At 43.1% G+C, this 18,968-nt stretch overlaps 1 protein-coding gene across 3 annotated transcripts in view; it reads right to left on the bottom strand.

Moving 5' to 3' along the window:
- Positions 1 to 16,055, bottom strand: part of Lclat1 (lysocardiolipin acyltransferase 1) — a 118,963-nt gene extending 102,908 nt beyond the window's left edge. The window contains exon 1 of one of the 3 annotated variants that reach the window (XM_041631287.1): positions 15,892 to 16,055. The gene's annotated coding sequence lies outside the window, so the exon portion shown is untranslated. Of the gene's footprint in view, positions 1 to 11,577; positions 11,637 to 15,891 lie in introns of those variants that run through there. The other 2 variants (XM_041631286.1, XM_041631288.1) reach the window with 2 other exon arrangements.
- Between the last annotated feature and the right edge of the window lie 2,913 nt (positions 16,056 to 18,968).

The raw sequence follows: 18,968 nt of genomic DNA, 5'->3' as shown, positions 1-18,968 counted from the left end.
TTCCCTAAATATGACTAGCTAAATCATAGGTCCCCTAGTTAAACTCAGCATCTAGTTTCCTCTTCCCCTCTCAGAGACATGGGCAAGCATGCATGGGGGTGAGGGTGGAGTACTGAAAGTTGCAAATTTCTAATTTTGGTCTTTCTGATACACAGCACAAATTCCCAGTACAATCAAGAGACACTGGAGATAACAAAAGATATTCTTACCATTCAGAAAATTCCAAGGGTTTTTTGATTTTTTTTTTAAGCCCAAAGTCAAGAGCCAGAGAAAGATCAGATACAGTTTATCAAATATGTAATAAATAAAAGTAACAATTTTTAATACCAACATAGACTACTGAAATAATTCAAGTATAATGAAGAGGGGGAGCCTAAGCCTTACAAAAGCAACAGCAAAAGAGAAATAGGGAGAAATGCCAAAATTGTATACAAAAGTTCAAGAAAGGAAAATTAAATGTACAAAAATGGACAAACTCTGGTGGGAAATGGAATACGGGACTGAGAATAAATTTAGCTCAGCTGAGGCAGAAAGTGGTGACTAAGCATTTCAAAGGAACACTAAACAGATAGGACCTAGAACTGGACAGACAAGGCCAGAGTCAGCTGTCAGCTATTCACATAGAGAAGGCCAACAATGTCATTTAAGACAATATGTGGCCTGTGATAGTCCAGAAGTTGGACCAATCAAATGGTACAGGCTTGTAACCCCAGCTACTGGAAAGATTAAAGCAGAAGGGCTATAAGTTCAAAACCAGCCTAGACTACTTTAGACACTTACTTTCCAAAGTATATAAATAATACATAACAATCAAGCTAATTCCTCAGCCTCTGAGGATTCCCTTTTCTAACTCAACTTTCTTTTTTCTTCTCCCCTAGTGACAGAAACCAAACCTAGACCTTGCATATGCTAGGCAAACACTGCGCCACTGAAGTTACCCAGCCCTGGAACTCACCCTACTACCATAAGAAAAACACTGTTAAGCACTAAGTATCAGAAGGGAAGGTTAATGCAAGAAGACAGTCTTGAACTGTCTTTCCAATTCCAACACCCACACACTTACCCTCACACTGACCAGAAAGCTCAAGTGGTTGTCCCGACATTAAGAGACACTGCCCTCCCTACCCCCTCACCCTGAAGGGTATGCCCAGGCCCATCAAGGTGTTAGCAGCTCCCAAGCATCCCATGAGGACTCACTCTCTGCACTGCTCTATAAAACAGCATGGCCACCAACACTCCAATTTTTATATTAGGTACCTCTGTGTTGCTATGGTAAAAATACCATACATGAACCATATTAAGGAAGAAAAGGCTAATGGTTCCAGATGGATGGAATATCAGGGCATGGGAGGCATGGCATGACAGCAAAGCAGAAACTGAGAGCACATCTCAACCTCATGCAGAAGAAACATGGGAAGAAAGAATAGGACATGGAATGTCCTGGTTAGTTTCTGTCAACTTGGCACAAGCTAGAGTTGTCTAAGAAGAGGAACCTCAATTGAGAAATGCCTCCATGAGATTGTCTGTAGGACATTTTCTTGATTAACGAGTGATGTGGGAGGCCTAGTCCATTGTGAGTGGTACCACTCCACAGCAGGTGGTTCTAGACAGCAGCCCAAGCAAGACATGGGGAGCAAGCTAGTAAGTAGCTTTCCTCCATGGTCTCTGCTTCAGTTTCTACCTCCTATCTTGAGTTCCTGCCCCGACTTCTTTCAATGATGGACTGTGATACAGAAGTGTAAGCAAAATAAACATTTTCTTTCCACTTCCTTTTATGGTGTTTTATCACCACAATAGGAACCCTAAGGCGTAGGGCCAGGCTATAAATCCTAAAATCTGCCCTCAGATTTTGATACACTTCCTGCAGCAAAGTTCCACTTACTAAAGGTTCCACGCCACCTCCAGTTGTGTGACCCACTGGAAACCAAGTGTCCAAGTACACAAGCCTGTGAGAGATCTATCACCCCTATTCTTCTCCATCAAGATGGTCCCAGAAGAGACTTCTAGACAGCAGGAGGCAAGAAGGCCATGGCCCTGGCCCAAGGTGTCAGTTAAGTCCATTTGGGGAGCAATAATGAGACATGACCACATCAACTGAAGTAGAGCAGACTGGTGACAAAGACCTTCTACAGCTGTCTAGCAGAAATGAGGAGTCCTACTCCGTGTGCCACTTCCTCAAAACCACTGAGCAACATGAGTTACCCAATGAAATGTTAAGTTTGAATAACACATGATGATCACAGAAACTGAACTCAGATCTAAAGACTTCTTAAAAAAAAATCTTCTAGCACAGACTGTTTCAGAGATTCTATCAAAGGACTAAAGAATTCAAACTAACTCGTATAATGTCTCCTAGAAAACAGATGACGAATTATGAACGCTTCTCAATTATTTTATGAAACTAGTACTACCTCAAAGCAGAAACCAGGAAAACTATATAAAAGTACTAGAGAAAGCCATCCCACTAAAATCAGGAACACGACAAGGATGTCCACTCTCTCCATACCTCTTTAATATAGTGATTGAAGTTCTAGCAATAGCAATAAGACAACATAAGGGGATCAAGGGAATTCGTATTGGAATGGAAGAAGTTAAGCTTTCATTATTTGCAGATGATATGATAGTATACATAAGAGACCCCAAAAACTCTACCAAAGAACTCCTACAGCTGATAAACATCTTTAGTAATGTGGCAGGATACAAGATCAACTCCAAAAAATCAGTTGCCTTCCTATACACTAAGGATAAGGAAGCAGAGAGGGAAATCAGAGAAGCATCACCTTTCACGATAGCCACAAATAGCATAAAATATCTTGGGGTAACTCTGACCAAGGAAGTGAAAGATCTATTTGACAAGAACTTTAAGTCTTTGAAGAAAGAAACTGAAGAGGACACCAGAAAATGGAAGGAACTCCCTTGCTCTTGGATTGGGAGGATCAACATAGTAAAAATGGCAATTCTACCAAAAGCAATCAATAGATTCAATGCAATCCCCATCAAAATCCCATCAAAATTCTTTACAGATCTGGAGAAGACAATAATCAACTTTATATGGAAATACAAAAAACCCAGGATAGCCAAAACAATCTTATACAATAAAGGATTGTCTGGAGGCATTACCATCCCTGACTTCAAACTCTATTACAGAGCTACAGTATTGAAAACAGCTTGGTATTGGCATAAAAACAGAGAAGTTGACCAATGGAGTCGAATAGAAGACCCGGACTTTAACCCACAAACCTATGAACACCTGATTTTCGATAAAGGAGCCAAAAGTATACAATGGAAAAAAGAGAGCATCTTTAACAAATTGTGCTGGCAAAACTGGATGTCAATCTGTAGAAGAATGAAAATAGATCCATATCTATCACCATGCACAAAACTCAAGTCCAAATGAATTAAAGACCTCAATATCAGTCTGAACACACTGAACCTGATAGAAGAGAAAGTGGGAAGTACTCTACAACACATGGGCACAGGAGACCACTTCCTACGTATAACCCCAGCAGCACAGACATTAAGGGCCTCATTGAATAAATGGGACCTCCTGAGACTGAGAAGCTTCTGTAAAGCAAAGGACACTGTCACTAAGACAAAAAGGCAACCCACTTACTGGGAGAAGATCTTCACCAACCCCGCAACTGACAAAGGTCTGATCTCCAAAATATATAAAGAACTCAAGAAACTAGACCGTAAAAGGCTAATCAACCCAATTATCAAATGGGGCACTGAGCTGAACAGAGAATTCTCAACAGAAGAAGTTCAAACGGCCAAAAGACACTTAAGGTCATGCTCAACTTCCTTAGCGATCAGGGAAATGCAAATCAAGACAACTTTAAGATACCATCTTACACCTGTCAGAATGGCCACACAAAAAAAAAAACAAAACAAAAACAATGATAGCCTTTGCTGGAGAGGTTGTGGAGAAAGGGGTACACACATCCATTGCTGGTGGGAATGCAAACTTGTGCAACCACTTTGGAAAGCAGTATGGTGGTTTCTCAGAAATTCGGGATCAACCTACCCCTGGACCCAGCAATACCACTCTTGGGAATATACCCAAGAGAGGCCTTATCATACAACAAAAGTATATGCTCAACTATGTTCATAGCAGCATTGTTTGTAATAGCCAGAACCTGGAAACAACCTAGATGCCCTTCAATGGAAGAATGGATGAAGAAAGTATGGAATATATACATATTAGAGTACTACTCAGCAGTAAAAAACAAGGACTTCTTGAATTTTGCATGCAAATGGATGGAAATAGAAAACACTATCCTGAGTGAGGTAAGCCAGACCCAAAAAGAGGAACATGGGATGTACTCACTCATATTTGATTTCTAGCCATAAACAAAGGACATTGAGCCTATAATTAGTGATCCTAGAGAAGCTAAATAAGGAGAACCCAAAGAAAAACATATAGGCATCCTCCTGAATATTAACCTTCATCAGGCAATGAAAGGAGACAGAGACAGAGACCCACATGGGAGCACCGGACAGAAATCTCAAGGTCCAAATCAGGAGCAGAAGAAGAGAGAGCACGAGTAAGGAACTCAGGACCGTGGGGGCTTCACCCACACACTGAGACAATGGGGATGTTCTATTGGGAACTCACCAAGGCCAGCTGGCCTGGGTCTGAAAAAGTCTGGGATAAAACCAGACTTGCTAAACATAGCGGACAATGAGGACTGCTGAGAACTCAAGAACAATGGCAATGGGTTTCTGATCCTACTGCACATACTGGCTTTGTGGGAGCCTAGGCAGTTTGGATGCTCACCTTACTAGACCTAGATGGAGGTGGGTGGTCCTTGGACTTCCCACAGGGCAGGGAACCCTGACTGCTCTTTGGGCTGATGAGGGAGGGGGACTTGGTCGGGGAGGGGGAGGAAAATGGAAGGCGGTGGCGGAGAGGAGGCAGAAATCTTTAATAAATAAATAAATTTAAAAAAAAAAGTACCAGAGACACAAAAAACCTTCAGAAAGCATTAGAAAGGAATTCAATAATATTAAAAACTGTTTTAATACAGGGTGTAAAGATTGTTCAATAGTCAGCAATATTAAGATTTTCTATAAAATACTAGTAAGTCCTAGAAAAATAAGTACACAATCATACATAACAAAAGATGAAAAAAATAGCTTCTGAAAACAATTCATCACTTGCTGTGACCATGTATTTTGACTGTCAGCCTGAAATAAGCAACTAGATTTGTAGCATGCCTCTGGTCATGTCCACAAGGATAGTTCCAGAAGAACTAACTATAACAACAAAATAAATAGAAACAAGTTCTGATGCTAAGAAATGGAAACCTGGCCACACCATTGGCAAGACAGTAAACTCATACAACCAGTTTGGAAAACAATCTAATAATTATTCAAAAAGTTACATACCACTACCCTGTGGGCCAACAATTCTAGTACTAAGTATATACAAGAAAAAAATAAAAACACAAACCTATACAGAGCTTGTAAATGAATGATCACAGCCACATTATTCCAAACAGTCACTAAGCAAAACAACTCAAGAGCCCACCAGGTGAAGAATGGATATATAAAATGTGACTGGCTAGGTGTGGTGGTACATACTTTCAGTACCAGTGTTCAGGAGGCAGAGACAGGCAGACTTCAAGCTTGACTCAAGCTTGAGGCCAGTCTAGTCTACACAGTAGATCCCATGCCAGTCAAGGTTACAGGATGAGACATTGTCTCAAAAACCAAAATAATAATAATAATAATAATAATAATAAATGTGGCACTATCCATATAAAAGATGGTTTGGCAAAAGAAAAAAAACTACGTGCTGTTATAGTATACCATGTGTGGTGGTGTGAGAATGTCCTCCACAGGCTCACGTATTTGAATATTTGATAGAACTGTTAGGGAAGGGTGAAGGAGGTGTGGCCTTACTGGAGAAGATGTTTCACTAGGGGTAGATTCTGAGATTTCAAAACAATGTACCATTCCCAGCGTGCTCTCTCATCTCCTGTGTGCAGATTGAGATGTGAGCTCTTGGCTGTTCCTGCTGGCCTGCCTCTGCCCACCATCATGGGCTCGTCACCCTCTGAAACTATAAGTCCCATTAAAGATTTTATTATTTACCTTGGTCATGCTGTTTTGTCATAACAACAAACAAGCACATTGTGCCACTGTGCACAGGAACCTGAAAATATTGTGCTAAGGGGAAAAGCCATTCAAAAATGATCAGATAAAGTTAGGCATTATGATGTGTAATCCCAACATTTGGGAATCTGAGGCAAGAGGATATCCACGAGCTCAGGGCCAGCCTGGGTTACACAGTGAGTTCTAGGCTAGCCTGGGCTACAAATATAGACCCTAAACAAAAGGCAGGGAACAGAGGGGAGAAGTGTGAGGAGAGGGCACAATATATCATCAGTCCATTTATATAAAAAGGCTGGGATATACAAATCTAGGGAAAAGAAGATCATAACTGCATAGAGAAAAGGAGAGTCTGGAAGAGGGCAGAAGTGTCACTATTAATACACATGACACATGGGGATTCTTTAGGACAACAAAATGTTTTAAAATTGATCATGGTGAAGGTTGTACAATTTAAGAAATAAAAGGCACCTCCTGTCAGATCCCCCATCAGCCTACTGTGTAGAAATCGACAAATTAATTCTAAAATTAATATAGACTGCTCGGCATAGTGACACAGCCCTGCAAAGAATCCCAGCACACTGCAAGTGGAGGGGGAGGATTCCACATCCAAGGCTAGTCTGGATTACGCAGTGAGTTCTGAGACAGTCTGGGCTACAGAGTGAGACAAAACAAAAAATATAGACGTGTAAGAAACTAAAAATAAGTTAAAAATAATCTTAATGAAGAATAAAATATGCAGGCCAGATGGCATGGCTGGTAAAGGTACTTCCTGCCAAGTCTGATGACCCGAGTTTGATTCCAACCCCTGAAAGTTGTCCTCTGACCTCCGCACACCATGCACATATACACACACAGAAAAATAAGTAAAAAATGAAATAAATTATTTTTAAAGAGCAAAACAGGATTTGTGTTTCTATTTTCAAAACTCAGTACAAAGCAACACCATTGAAGATAGTGTGGTATTGACGTGAAAAAAACAAACAGATCTGGAAAAAAGAGCTGAGGGTTCAGAAATAAACCCAAGTATCCACACAACCTCCATATGGCCCAGCAATTACACTGCTGGGTATTTACTCCAGTGAAGTAGAAGTTTACATTCACACACACACACACACAAAAATACACAAACGTGCATAGCAGCTTGTTTCTAAGAGCCAAACACTGGAAACAACACAGATGCCCTTCAGTGTGCACACTCCTATGAAGGAGTGCTAAGAAGACTAAGGAATGCAAGGGTAAGAAAAGTACAAACTCATGCATAACGACAATGAATCCAGAGAGAATTATGCCAAATAGGGGTGGAAAAAAGTCAATCCCACGGACTGAATGTTGTTTAAATCCATGAGTCTAACATTCCTTCAATGACCAAACTGTAAAAACGAAAAACAGATTGGTACTTGTAAGAAGTCAGGGGAGGGAATGTGCCCATCAAGGGTGACAGAATGAGCCCTTATGGCAAAACTGTATCTTGGCTGTGTGTGTATGTTTTGGGGTTTTGAGACAAGTTTCATTATGTAGCCCAGAGTAAGCTGGAATTCACTATGTGACCCAGAGTAGCTTCAATGTACCAATCCTCCTGCCTCAGCCTCCAAAGTGCTAGGACCACTAGCACATATTGTTGTACCTGGTTCTGCATATTCCTAGGTTTTGAAAGGAAGGAGGTAAGAGAAAGTAACAGACATTTGCAAACTTTGTGACTTTAGGCAATTAATCTTGTTTCTTCACTTATAAACTGTTGACAGAGGTTTCTGTCCCGCCCAATCCTGCAGCCGTCAGAGGTTTCTGTCCCGCCCAATCCTGCAGCCGTTCAGTCCCAAAGAAACACACCATGCCACAGCTCTGCTACTCTTGATCTTGGCTGACTAACAAGATTTCAGAGTGCTTGTCTCCACAATATGTTTGTAGTGACTTAGTACAACAGCTGTAGGAAACTAATGTAAACATCTACCAATCTAGAAATGCCTAGTAAATGCCGGTGGGTAGAAAGACCCTGAGAAGTCTTAAGGATAGTCCCCAAAGACAGAATCAGACATTAAGCATTCTTAATTCAAAGTAAGAATATAAGACTTCCTCACAAAACTCTAGATTCAAAAAGGAATAAATAAATCTAGCTTTGGGAACACCTGAACTGAATGAAGACTCAGTTCCAAGGACGACTATTACCTTCAATAGACAAGAACTCTTCATCCCAGTAGCAAAGAGGACATCTAATTTCCAGTATACCTAGTCTCTCGGAAGGAAAGAGAAGTTAAACCATAAGTAAAGCTAGTGACAAAGGCCTGGCTGCAAGAGAACAAAAACGTACTGTGAATTCTAACTGGTCTCAATAAAAACCTGGAGTCAGATATTGGGGGTAGAAGTTGAAAGATAGAGAAGTAAAGCAGCCAGCCACTAAAGTTCTTACCTCCATGGACTCTTCAAGTCCTCAGACTAAATGCCATGAGCTCCTGTCTCCTCCCACCTTATATTCCTCTCTTTACCAAGTCATATCCTTCCGCCTCCACAGCCCTAGTGTTGGGATTAGAGGCACAGAACTCCCAAGGACTGGGATTAAAGGTGTGTGTCACCACTGCCAGGCCTCTGTAGCTAATTGTGGCTTAGCTCTGCACTATGATCTTCAGGCAAGCTCTATTTGTTAGATCACAAAGTATCACTTTTTCCTTAATCAACTGACTTTACTAAACAACTTAAGTGTTAGGCAGGTGTGATGGCTCACAATGCACCCCCAACACTAGTGAGGATGAGGCACTTTGGTTCAAAGGCCTGCCTAGTCACACAGAGACCCTATCAGAAAGGGGGGGTATATATTTTTACTAAATTTCAAAATTATATAATGAAGCATATAGACTGTCCAATAATCAAAAAAACTACAGTAGCACATGAAAGTCAAAAGGGAGATTTCATTTAAAAATCCCACACCACAGAAAGAATGGCTCTAAACAATCACAGGAAGGCATACTCCACATGGGTCTTCAGAAACTTTGGGCATACTTTGTAATACAGGGACTATTCTTGTTCAAGCAACCCCTTCAAAATAAAGCCACAAGAGTACCACATATTTTAAATTTTCACTGAGTTGAAACAGGCATGCAGGCACAGAAGCGAAGAACACAGGCTGGACAGAGTGGCACATGCCTACAATCAGCACAAAGTAAGCAGTCCGGAGGACCAGGAATTCAAGACCAGCCTGCACGACTTGGCATAATTCAAGGTTAGACTGGGTTGTGTAGCAGGGCCCTGACTCTAAGGGAGGAGCAAAAAAAAAAAGTGTTTCAGCTACCCCTACTTTCCATCTTTTCTCCCTATCCTAGTTAAGGTGCTATTGCTGGAAAAAAAAAAAAATGAAACACTATGACCAAAGCACCTCGGGTAGGAGTGACAAAGCCATACATGTCAAAGTGACTGTACGTACGAACCATGTCACACTCCTATCAACATGACTTCCCACTGGTCTATATCAGCAACTACACACTAAAGGATCAACTTTTATAAAATCATTGCTTTCTGAATCATTCAAATAAATCTGTTTAATCTATCTGCAAGTTTTGATTTCTGTTTATGATTCCGCAGCATGCTCAAAAGAAACAAGATCCTCCAACTGTGGCAAGTTCGCACTTTCACCCTAACTGACCCCTAACTGACCCCCCCCCCCCCCCCCGCACTGTGGTACTGTTGGCACTGAGTAATTGTAGTGCTATAAACATCTGCATGATCCATTTACAACCACCTCGTTTCATCAGTGGCTGTTTCCACATTGAAATCACTGCTGTGCAAATATATAAGCACTCAAAATAAGCTGGGGGTGGAAGGACGCGTCTATAATCCCATCATTTGAAAGCTGGAGGCAAAGGATCAGCTTCAGCTACAGAGAGAATTCAGAACCTGCCTGGCCTACATGAGACCTGGTCTCAAAATAACAACAAAAGCCTAATATAAGAAAAATATCCAACGGGGTGGTGATGCACACCTTTAATCCCAGCATTTTGGGGGCAGAGGCAGGCGAATCTCTGAGTTCGAGGCCAGTCTGGTCTACAGAGCTAGCCCTAGGAAATCCCAGGCTAAACAGAGAAACACTGTTTTAAAAAAGAAGAAGGGCCGGGCGGTGGTGGCGCACGCCTTTAATCCCAGCACTCGGGAGGCAGAGGCAGGCGGATCTCTGTGAGTTTGAGGCCAGCCTGGTCTACAAGAGCTAGTGCCAGGACAGGCTCCAAAGCTACAGAGAAACCCTGTCTCGAAAAACTAAAAAAAAAAAAAAAAAAAAAGAAGGGAGGGAAGGAGGGAGGGAGGGAGGGAGGGAGACAACCTAATACCCATTCTGGAAGGAAGGAAGGAAGGAAGGAAGGAAGGAAGGAAGGAAGGAAGGAAGGAAGGAAGGCACCCTAATACCCATTCTCCTAGCAATATTCAATTTTCCCAAAACCTATCTTAGATGGTTCTTCCACTCACTCCCTTAGTACCCTCACAAAGAATCCGGCTAGCCTCTCCTTATATCAGTCAACAGCGCCTCAATTTCCAAGCATTAGTTATAAAATATATAACGCTTAGTTTGTAGAGGAGTCCCACCTCTGCCTCTCGCACGCTCCTGCTCTTCATACCTAATTCACCTCACATTCTATTTTGATTTCCAAACTTAAGGAATCTGAACTCAGCTCTCTCCAGCTCTTGGGCAGCCTATACACTATCCAGCCTATACACCATCTGGCCTATATATATCATCCAGCCTATATATACACTATCCAGCCTATACACCATCTGGCCCTATATACATCATCCAGCCTATATATACACTGTTCAGCCTATACACCATCTGGCCTATATATATCATCCAGCCTACATACACCGTCCAGCCTATACACCGTCTGGCCTATATATATCATCCAGCCTATACATACACTGTCCAGCCTATACACCATCTAGTCTATACACCATCCAGTATGTATGTATGTATATATATATGTGTATATATATATATATATATACCGTTCAGCCTATACACCGTCCAGCCTATACACTATACAGCCTATTTATATACCATACAGCCTACACAACGTCTAGTCTATACACCATCCAGCCTATATATACACCATCCAGCCTATACACCATCCAGCCTAAACCACCAAGCCTGGATTATGAAATGATCCTTAACTGGTTTCTTCTTTACATTCTGTTACCAAAGAAACCTCTCCAGAACATAACGAGGTGTGGCACCTCATGTTAGCCTGTAATCCCAGCACTTGATAAGTGCTGAGGCAGGAGGATAACCTTGTGCTTGAAGCCAGCTACATAGCAAGGCCCAGGCCAGCCTGAGCTAGAGTGAGACCATGCCTCAAAAACACCCAATAAATAAAGAAGCAGAACAGAAAGCTGATCATTTCACTCCATGTCTTAGTTAAGATTTCTACTGCCACCATAAAACATGACAAAAATTAATTAGGGAAGAAAGGGTTCATTTCAACTTACAACTCCGTCACAGTCCGTCACTGAGGAAAGTCAGGACAGGAGATCAAGGCAGAGACTGAAGCAGAGGCCAAGGAGAAACGCTGCTAACTGGCTTGCTTCCCATGGCTTGTTCAGCTTGCTTTCTTATCCACCTCAGACTATCTGCCCAGGGAAAACACCACTCCCAAGCAGGCTGGGCCCTTCCACATCAATCATTAATCAAGACTGGGACCTAGAGGTTTGCCTACAGGCCATCTGATGGAGGTATTTTCTCAGCTGAGGTTCCTCTTCCCAGCAACTCCAGCTGGCCAGTTGACAGAAAAGCACAAGTCTAGTTTAGTTCTAGACTTAAAGTTCTTGTGAAATCCATACTGCCAGGAGCATAAAATCAGTCCTAATCGAGAATTCCCAGCCTGGACCTAACTCTTCCTGTATCTCTCCCTGAAAGGATACACACTCTCTCATTCATCCGGCCATGACAGCGTTCCTGTCTATGCACTGCTGGAGGCTGCTCTCCCTCATGCTCTGCTTAGCTCCCTTCCTCACTTAGCTAGGTTCATCCCAGCACATGCTCCCAGAGTTCTCTGTGCCTATCACTGTAAGTTAATCATCTATTCCTTCCCCACATCTTCAGATTGAACTTGGGTCTCTCCTTGACCTCAAGGATTAGATCAGGAATTAATTTTACATTCCAAGGAGGCAGAAAGATTCCAGATAGAATTATGAAACAATGAAATAACAGCCACTTTTATGTCATTTTTTTTTCCTATAAAGACTGAGAAAATATCCCAGCACTCAGGAGGCAGAGGTAGGCAGATCTCTGTGAATTCAAAGCAAGCCTGATCTACATAGGACAACCAGCAGCCATGGCTACACAAAGAAACCCTGACTCAAGGGGGAAAAAAAAAATCAAAAACAGAAACAAAAAAGACTAAGAAAATTATTAGCTTATTGTTTAGTAATGAGTTATACTAAAACCAGTCTGTTTGTTTTTAAATTTATCCATCAAAGTATTCTCTCAAAGAACTTAGGCAGAGTTGGGAAGATGGCTCAGTGGGTAAAGTGCTTGCTCCACAAGCATGAGGAGCTGAGTTCAGAGCCCCAGCACCCAAGTAAAATCTCAGATCTAGCAGCATGTGCACTAATGTAATCCAAGCAACAAGAGGATGCCAGTCTACTCAATCAATAAGCATCAGGTTCAGTGAGACCCTTTTCTCAAAAATAAAGCCTTTACATGAACACGTGCATGCCACACCCTACACACACCCTACACACGCATACAAACACCAACACAAACGAACCTACTAAAAATTAAAACAATAAACTTGTGTTTCCTGGTAGTATTAGTTACAACTCTGCTTTAAAATAGTTTTTAAACGTATTGGACATCAAAGCTGAGCAGGAGTCCTCACACTCAGAAGGCTGAGTGTCTATAACTGCCTAGAATTTGAAGCCATCGTGGATTACAGATCAAGTTCCAAATCATCCTGTCCTACAGATGAGATTGATGTCTTAAAAACAAAGTAAGCAGGGTGGTGGTGGCACACACCTTTGATACCAGCACTTGGGAGGCAGAGGCAGGCAAATCTCTATGAGTTTAAGGCCAGCCTGGTCTACAAAGCAAGTTCCAGGACAGCCAGGACTGGTACATAAAGAAACCCTGTCTCAGAAAATAAACAAAAAAAAAAAAAGTAGAATTAATATACTACTTAACCAAAGTAATTGTAGGCAGACAAATAATGAAGGATACCAAAATAATGAATCATAATTGTTTATACAAGTAAAAGACCCTGGGCTGGAGAGATGGCTCAGAGGTTAAGAGCATTGCCTGCTCTTCCAAAGGTCCTGAGTTCAATTCCCAGCAACCACATGGTGGCTCACAACCATCTATAATGGGGTCTGGTGCCCTCTTCTGGCATGCAGGCATACACACAGACAGAGTATTGTATACATAATAAATAAGTAGAAAAAATTGTAAAAAAAAAAAAAACAAAAAAAAAAACAAAAAAAAAACAAAAAAAAACAAGTAAAAGACCCTGAAAACTCAGCTCACATATTCCCCTTAGCATATGATACACTTGGATGCATATAGTGAAGGTATGGAAGAACACAGGAGCCAGCCCAGTGGTGCAGGACTGCAATTTCAGCTATTCAGAGGGCTAAGGCAAAAAGAAGATCACAAGTTCAAGTCCTTCCTGAGCTCCAGAATGAGTTCAAGGCTAATCTTGGCAATTCAATGAGACCCTGTCTCAAAATAAAAAAGGGCTGGGAATAGCTCAGTGATGGAACACTTGTTTAGCATATGCAAGCCTCAGCATTTAATCCTCAGGACAGGAAAAAAAAAAAAGACAGGTGTGGGCGGCCACAAGGTGGACTCACAAAGCTAACTGAATGGTTTAGGACAACCGATGTCATTTGCTACAGTTTCTTCATCTGCTGATGCAATCACTTTACACTGGCGTTGAACAAGTGAGTGGACACAAGGCCCTTGACACACCACCAGGCAGAGTAGAGCGTACTAATACACGTCAATTCTTACCACTGTTTGTAAGTCTTTTAGATGCACTGCCCCGCCCCCTTACAAAACTTTAATGAAGACTGCTTGGCCAAGAATTGTCCTCTCCACTCAGAGACAAAACACCCCACGGAAGTTACATAATTACCGTATTTTTAAGAAGCAACCTAGTTATCACTACATAAAACCTCAACACCAGGCCAAACTGATGCTATCTCCCCAGATTCAGTGTAGAAGAGTTCCCCTCCTGCCATCTGCAGCAGCCAGTCTTTACACTTGGTGGGAAAAGAGCAACCCCAACATTTGTTCAACTTAAGGTAGAAGCTATGTGGAAATCAGAGTGCCAGACGCACCCTGGGCACTCCTGAGACAGTAGCTATTGAGGACTGAAGCCAAGTGCACCTATAAATTTTAAATTCTTTTCCTAATTCAAACATGCACAAGTTTATGGGCTGGAGCTATAGTTCAACGCTTAAGAGCACTTACTGCTCTTTTAGGGGGTCAGGGTTGGGTTCCCAACACCCACATTAGGTGACTCAAAAACATCTGTAACTCCAGCTCCAGGAGGTCTCCACATTGCATGATGCATATAAACTCACCAGCCTCAAATAGGCAAATAAAAATAACATTTTTAAATACACAAATTTTGCAAAGTCTATCATCAAAATAGTTTTTTGTTGTTGTTTTTGTTTTTTCTGGTTGGTTGGTTAGTTGGTTTGGTTTTTCAAGACAGGGTTTCTCTGTGTAGCTTTGGAGACTGTCCTGGAACTTGTTCTGTAGTTTAGGCTGGCCTTGAACTCACAGAGATCCGCCTGCCTCTGCCTCCCGAGTTCCGGGATTAAAGGCGTGCACCACCACCGCCTGGATAAAAGAGTAGTTTTTTAGATAGTCCAAATACTTAAAACTTTTTATGACAAGATGTTTCTTTGCTGAAATACATGAAGGACGTGAATGAAAAGCATTTATCTTGGTAATCCCTTCGCCGACATTCCTTCAACACTTTTCCGGAACTTAAACTGAATTGCAAAACTCAGATTTGTCTACGTCCACTCAAAGCGCACCGAATACAGAACGTGAACTTCAAAGGCAACTAATCCTTTAGCAAAGGTCGAGAAAACCAAACAGTTTCACAACCACAAGAAAACACCTTCTGTCTTTATTGCTTCTGGTCAAACATAATTTTAGATGTTAAGATACAACCTAAAGGACAGAACCTGCCAGGTACCACGCCTACTTTCGCACCAATTATAAGGTACAATACAGAGACAAGAAGAACCACGGGTTGGAAGGCTAGCCCTTAGCAAGAGCACGTCTCAAAAGACGGACAGAAAAATCAGCCAGCCTGGACGTCAGCCTCTAGAGTGGCCTACCTTTCCTTCGGTGGCACTGCTACCTAGACCTGGTGCACACCTCTAGCACCCGCGGCAAACAGGCGGCTTGAGCCTTGGACAGCTTTCCCGTGGGTATCCCACGTGGGATATGCCAGCTTTGTGCACCTGGGATCTGGCACACCTTAGGTGGTGTCTGGGGACCCAACAGCTCCCGGGGCCGCCAAGGTGTGGCGTGGACGAAAAGGTGCCTGTCCGTGAGCACAGACGGGGCACAAGACGACCCTTGTCCCACAGCCCGCTCGGCTCCGGAGGCCTCCGCCTCTCTCGAGTCGCTCGCTCTAACCCTCCCCCAACTCCCGCGAGTGACCGTCCCCCGGGGGCCACCGGAGGAAGGGAGCGCTCAGGAAAAGCGGCCACGCCGCAGCTCCCCCTCCGCCCACTCGGGGAATCCCCTGGTCGCCGCCATGTTCCCCGCGCCCAAACCCGCACCTGACGCCGAGTGCCGCGCACCTGGGACACGCCGGGGAAACCGCGCGACGTCGCGGGGACACCAGAGAGAGACCGCGACTCCACGGGGGTCACAACCTACGAGCAGAACCCGCCGCTAATTCATCCCGAAACGGGGAGGCGTCCAGCCCGTCGCCTTAGTAATGCGTCCCGCCAGCCTCCACCATGATTGGCTGCGGGCGCTGTGACGCAGAGGCGTCCCCGGTTTCGTAGAAGCCCTTGTGCTGGTCGCTCCGCCCCTGCTCCGCAGCCGGGAGAGACCCCTGACGTCGTCTAGGCTCCTTTAAAGGGGCCGTGCCCAGATCATGGTCTGGCCTGCAACAGAAGACTGGCGGAGAAAGCGAGATCGGAACTCAGTAAAGGCCTCTCTCTGTTCCGGGGAGCCCAGTTGCTGCATAAAGGATAACAAATCTAGAGCGCTCATTTGCAAGCCTAATTCTTACGGCCCAAATCAAAGAGCAAATTAGCATCCAGCCAATCCTAGAACCGGGGTCCTGATGGTCTAAAACGAAAGGCACCTTCGAACTCTGAGGTTGCCTAAAGGAAAACAAATCCTAGGCACTAATTTCTAAGCCTTGCTTTCTTGCCCCAAAACAGAATACAAATCCACGGTTCATAGAACAGAACTGTTGCTAATCAAACGTGTTTGCTCAGCTCTCAACTTTTCCTCCCCTGGACACTTTGTTTGTTTGTTTGTTTTAGCATTCTTGAAAGGCCTTCGTACCTTTATACTGCCTTGGGTCTGAACCCAAACCTACTAGACTAAGCGCCTAGATGGTAGAAATTGTGGTTAATTTAACCTCCCCGGCACAATGCCTTCTTGCTGGCTTTTAACAAAAAAAAAAATCTTTTAAAATAGTAAATATCCACCCATAACCCACAGAACCCCTCCAAGGCTATTTTTGTATGTTTATACATTTAATTTGTTTATTTAACATGGAAGAGAGAAATTATTTTTTTTTTAAAGTACAGAATAGCCTTGTGTGCCAGGCAGTGCGTGACTGTAACCCCAGCACTCACGATAGCAGAACCAGGAAGGAGGGTTGCTTTTTTTTTCCACCCAAGACAGGTTTCTCTGTGTAATAATGGCTGTCCTAGAACTCGCTCTGTAGACCAGGCTGGCCTCAAACTCACAGAGATGCTCCTGCCTCTACCTCCCAAGTGCTAAGTCAAAGGTATGCACCTCCACCACTGAGCAAGACTCTGAATTTGTAAGAAGGAGAGAAGGCACCTTCCTACCCCAAACCAGCATTCCATCTCCTTCACTTGTGCTCAATATTTCAGTATTTGAGATGTGCAGAAATTGTATTAGAAAAGGAAAATACAACAAAGGAGAACACTAGTACCCAAAGATGCAGTTATGCCTATGAGGTTGGATTGACCTCATTCTTGTCTCTAAAATCAGACTTTTGGAAATAGTTTTCAAGGGCTAGTCATTGTTGTCGGATGAACGTGGTGATCCCCCAGAACCTCTCATGGATGTCCTGTAACTTCTCGGAGGACTTGAGGAGGCCGCACATAGCCTCTGCTCTGCTGCAGGTTCTGTTTGTGTGCTGCTGTGCTGGAGAGACAGGACTGCTGTGCTCCCAGCAGAACGCACATCTGGGCCCTGTCTTGTTCTGGCAGCTCTTCCTCTGCAGCTGCTCTCCAGGGGAACTGCTAAGGGACAGCTCAGAGCATTGGAGCCAGTTCTGGAACTCGCTCTGTAGACCAGGCTGACCTCGAACTCAACAGAGATCTGCCTGCCTCTGCCTCCCGAGTGCTGGGAATAAAGACGTGTGCCTCCACTGCCTGGTGCATAATTATTCTTAAACCTGAAAACATTATTGAAGTCTTACGCTTCTTTTCCTGGCAGTAAAAGGTGCAAGCTACAGTAACCTGTTATTCATTTGAGAGAAAATGTGTTAACCCAAGACCATTAGACCTCTTCACTGCCCCAATAAGGACTGCAAACTACATAATAGCATTGTGTGAAGATTATTTTCTTTGTTTTGTTGTTGTTTGTTCCGTAATCATGATTGAGCCTAGGACCTTGCATAATGTTTTGCTGTTGTTGTTTTGGTTTGTTTTGGTTTTTTTTTTTTTTTATATTTTCAAAACAGGGTTTCTCTGTGTAGCCCTGACTGTCTTGGAACTCAGACTCTACCAGGCTGGCCTTGAACTCACACACAACTGTGTGCCTCTGTCTCCTGAGTATGCTGGGCTTGACCTTGCATATTCTAAGAAAGCTGGATTACATTCTCAGACCATTTTTTACCGTTTTAATTTTTTTTTTTTTTGAGACAGGGTTTCTCTGTAGCTTTGGAGCCTGTCCCGGAACTAGCTCTTGTAGACCAGGCTAGCCTCGAATTCCCAGAGATTCGCCTGTCTCTGCCTCCTGAGTGCTGGGATTAAAGGCATGCGCCACCACCGCCCGGTTTACCGTTTTAATTTTTATTTAGAGATGGGATCTCACTAAATTACCCAAGCTGGCCTTCAGATCACCAAGTAATAGGCTGACCTTGAACATGCAGCCCTCCTTCAAGGCTCTTAAATAGCTGACCTGTGTGCCACCACACCTAGACATTATCTTTGTTTTGTTACCTGTTCTGGCTTACACAAGAGGTTGACAGAGAGAGAAAAGAGATGAAGAAAATCCCTACGCTCATTTTCCATCTCCCTTAAATTTAAATTATTTCTCACTTAAAGCATAATAATCACTATTTAAAATTTTCATCCATGTAACTAATTCTTGAATTTCTGTGAGGTTTATCCAACCTCTGGCATGCATGTATCTCATCAGGGCATCCAACAAAATACTCGCATTTTAGGCACATCAGCCCTGACTGGTGTGATGTTTCAAGATGCTAGACCAACGTGATGCGAGGTGGGATGGGTCCCTTTGGAATACACTAGGACAGAAAACAGGACAGTGAGCACAGCCTTGGAGCAAAGCTGCACAAGTCTGTCCTTAAGAATGGTATATTTCCTTGGGTGTAAAACTGCTCTTGTTTACTGTCTTGGTTGCTAGGGGCGCCGGGGCAGCTCTGAGGGTGTTTACTTAGCCTTCAGCTTTAGTA

The sequence above is a fragment of the Microtus oregoni genome, unplaced genomic scaffold, assembly GCF_018167655.1.
Source record: "Microtus oregoni isolate MIOR12 unplaced genomic scaffold, Mior012 000036F_ref0000092, whole genome shotgun sequence".
In the NCBI taxonomy this organism is placed as follows: Eukaryota; Metazoa; Chordata; class Mammalia; order Rodentia; family Cricetidae; genus Microtus; species Microtus oregoni.
Note: the sequence above shows the minus strand (reverse complement) of the source record. Positions and strands in the feature narration are given on the sequence as shown.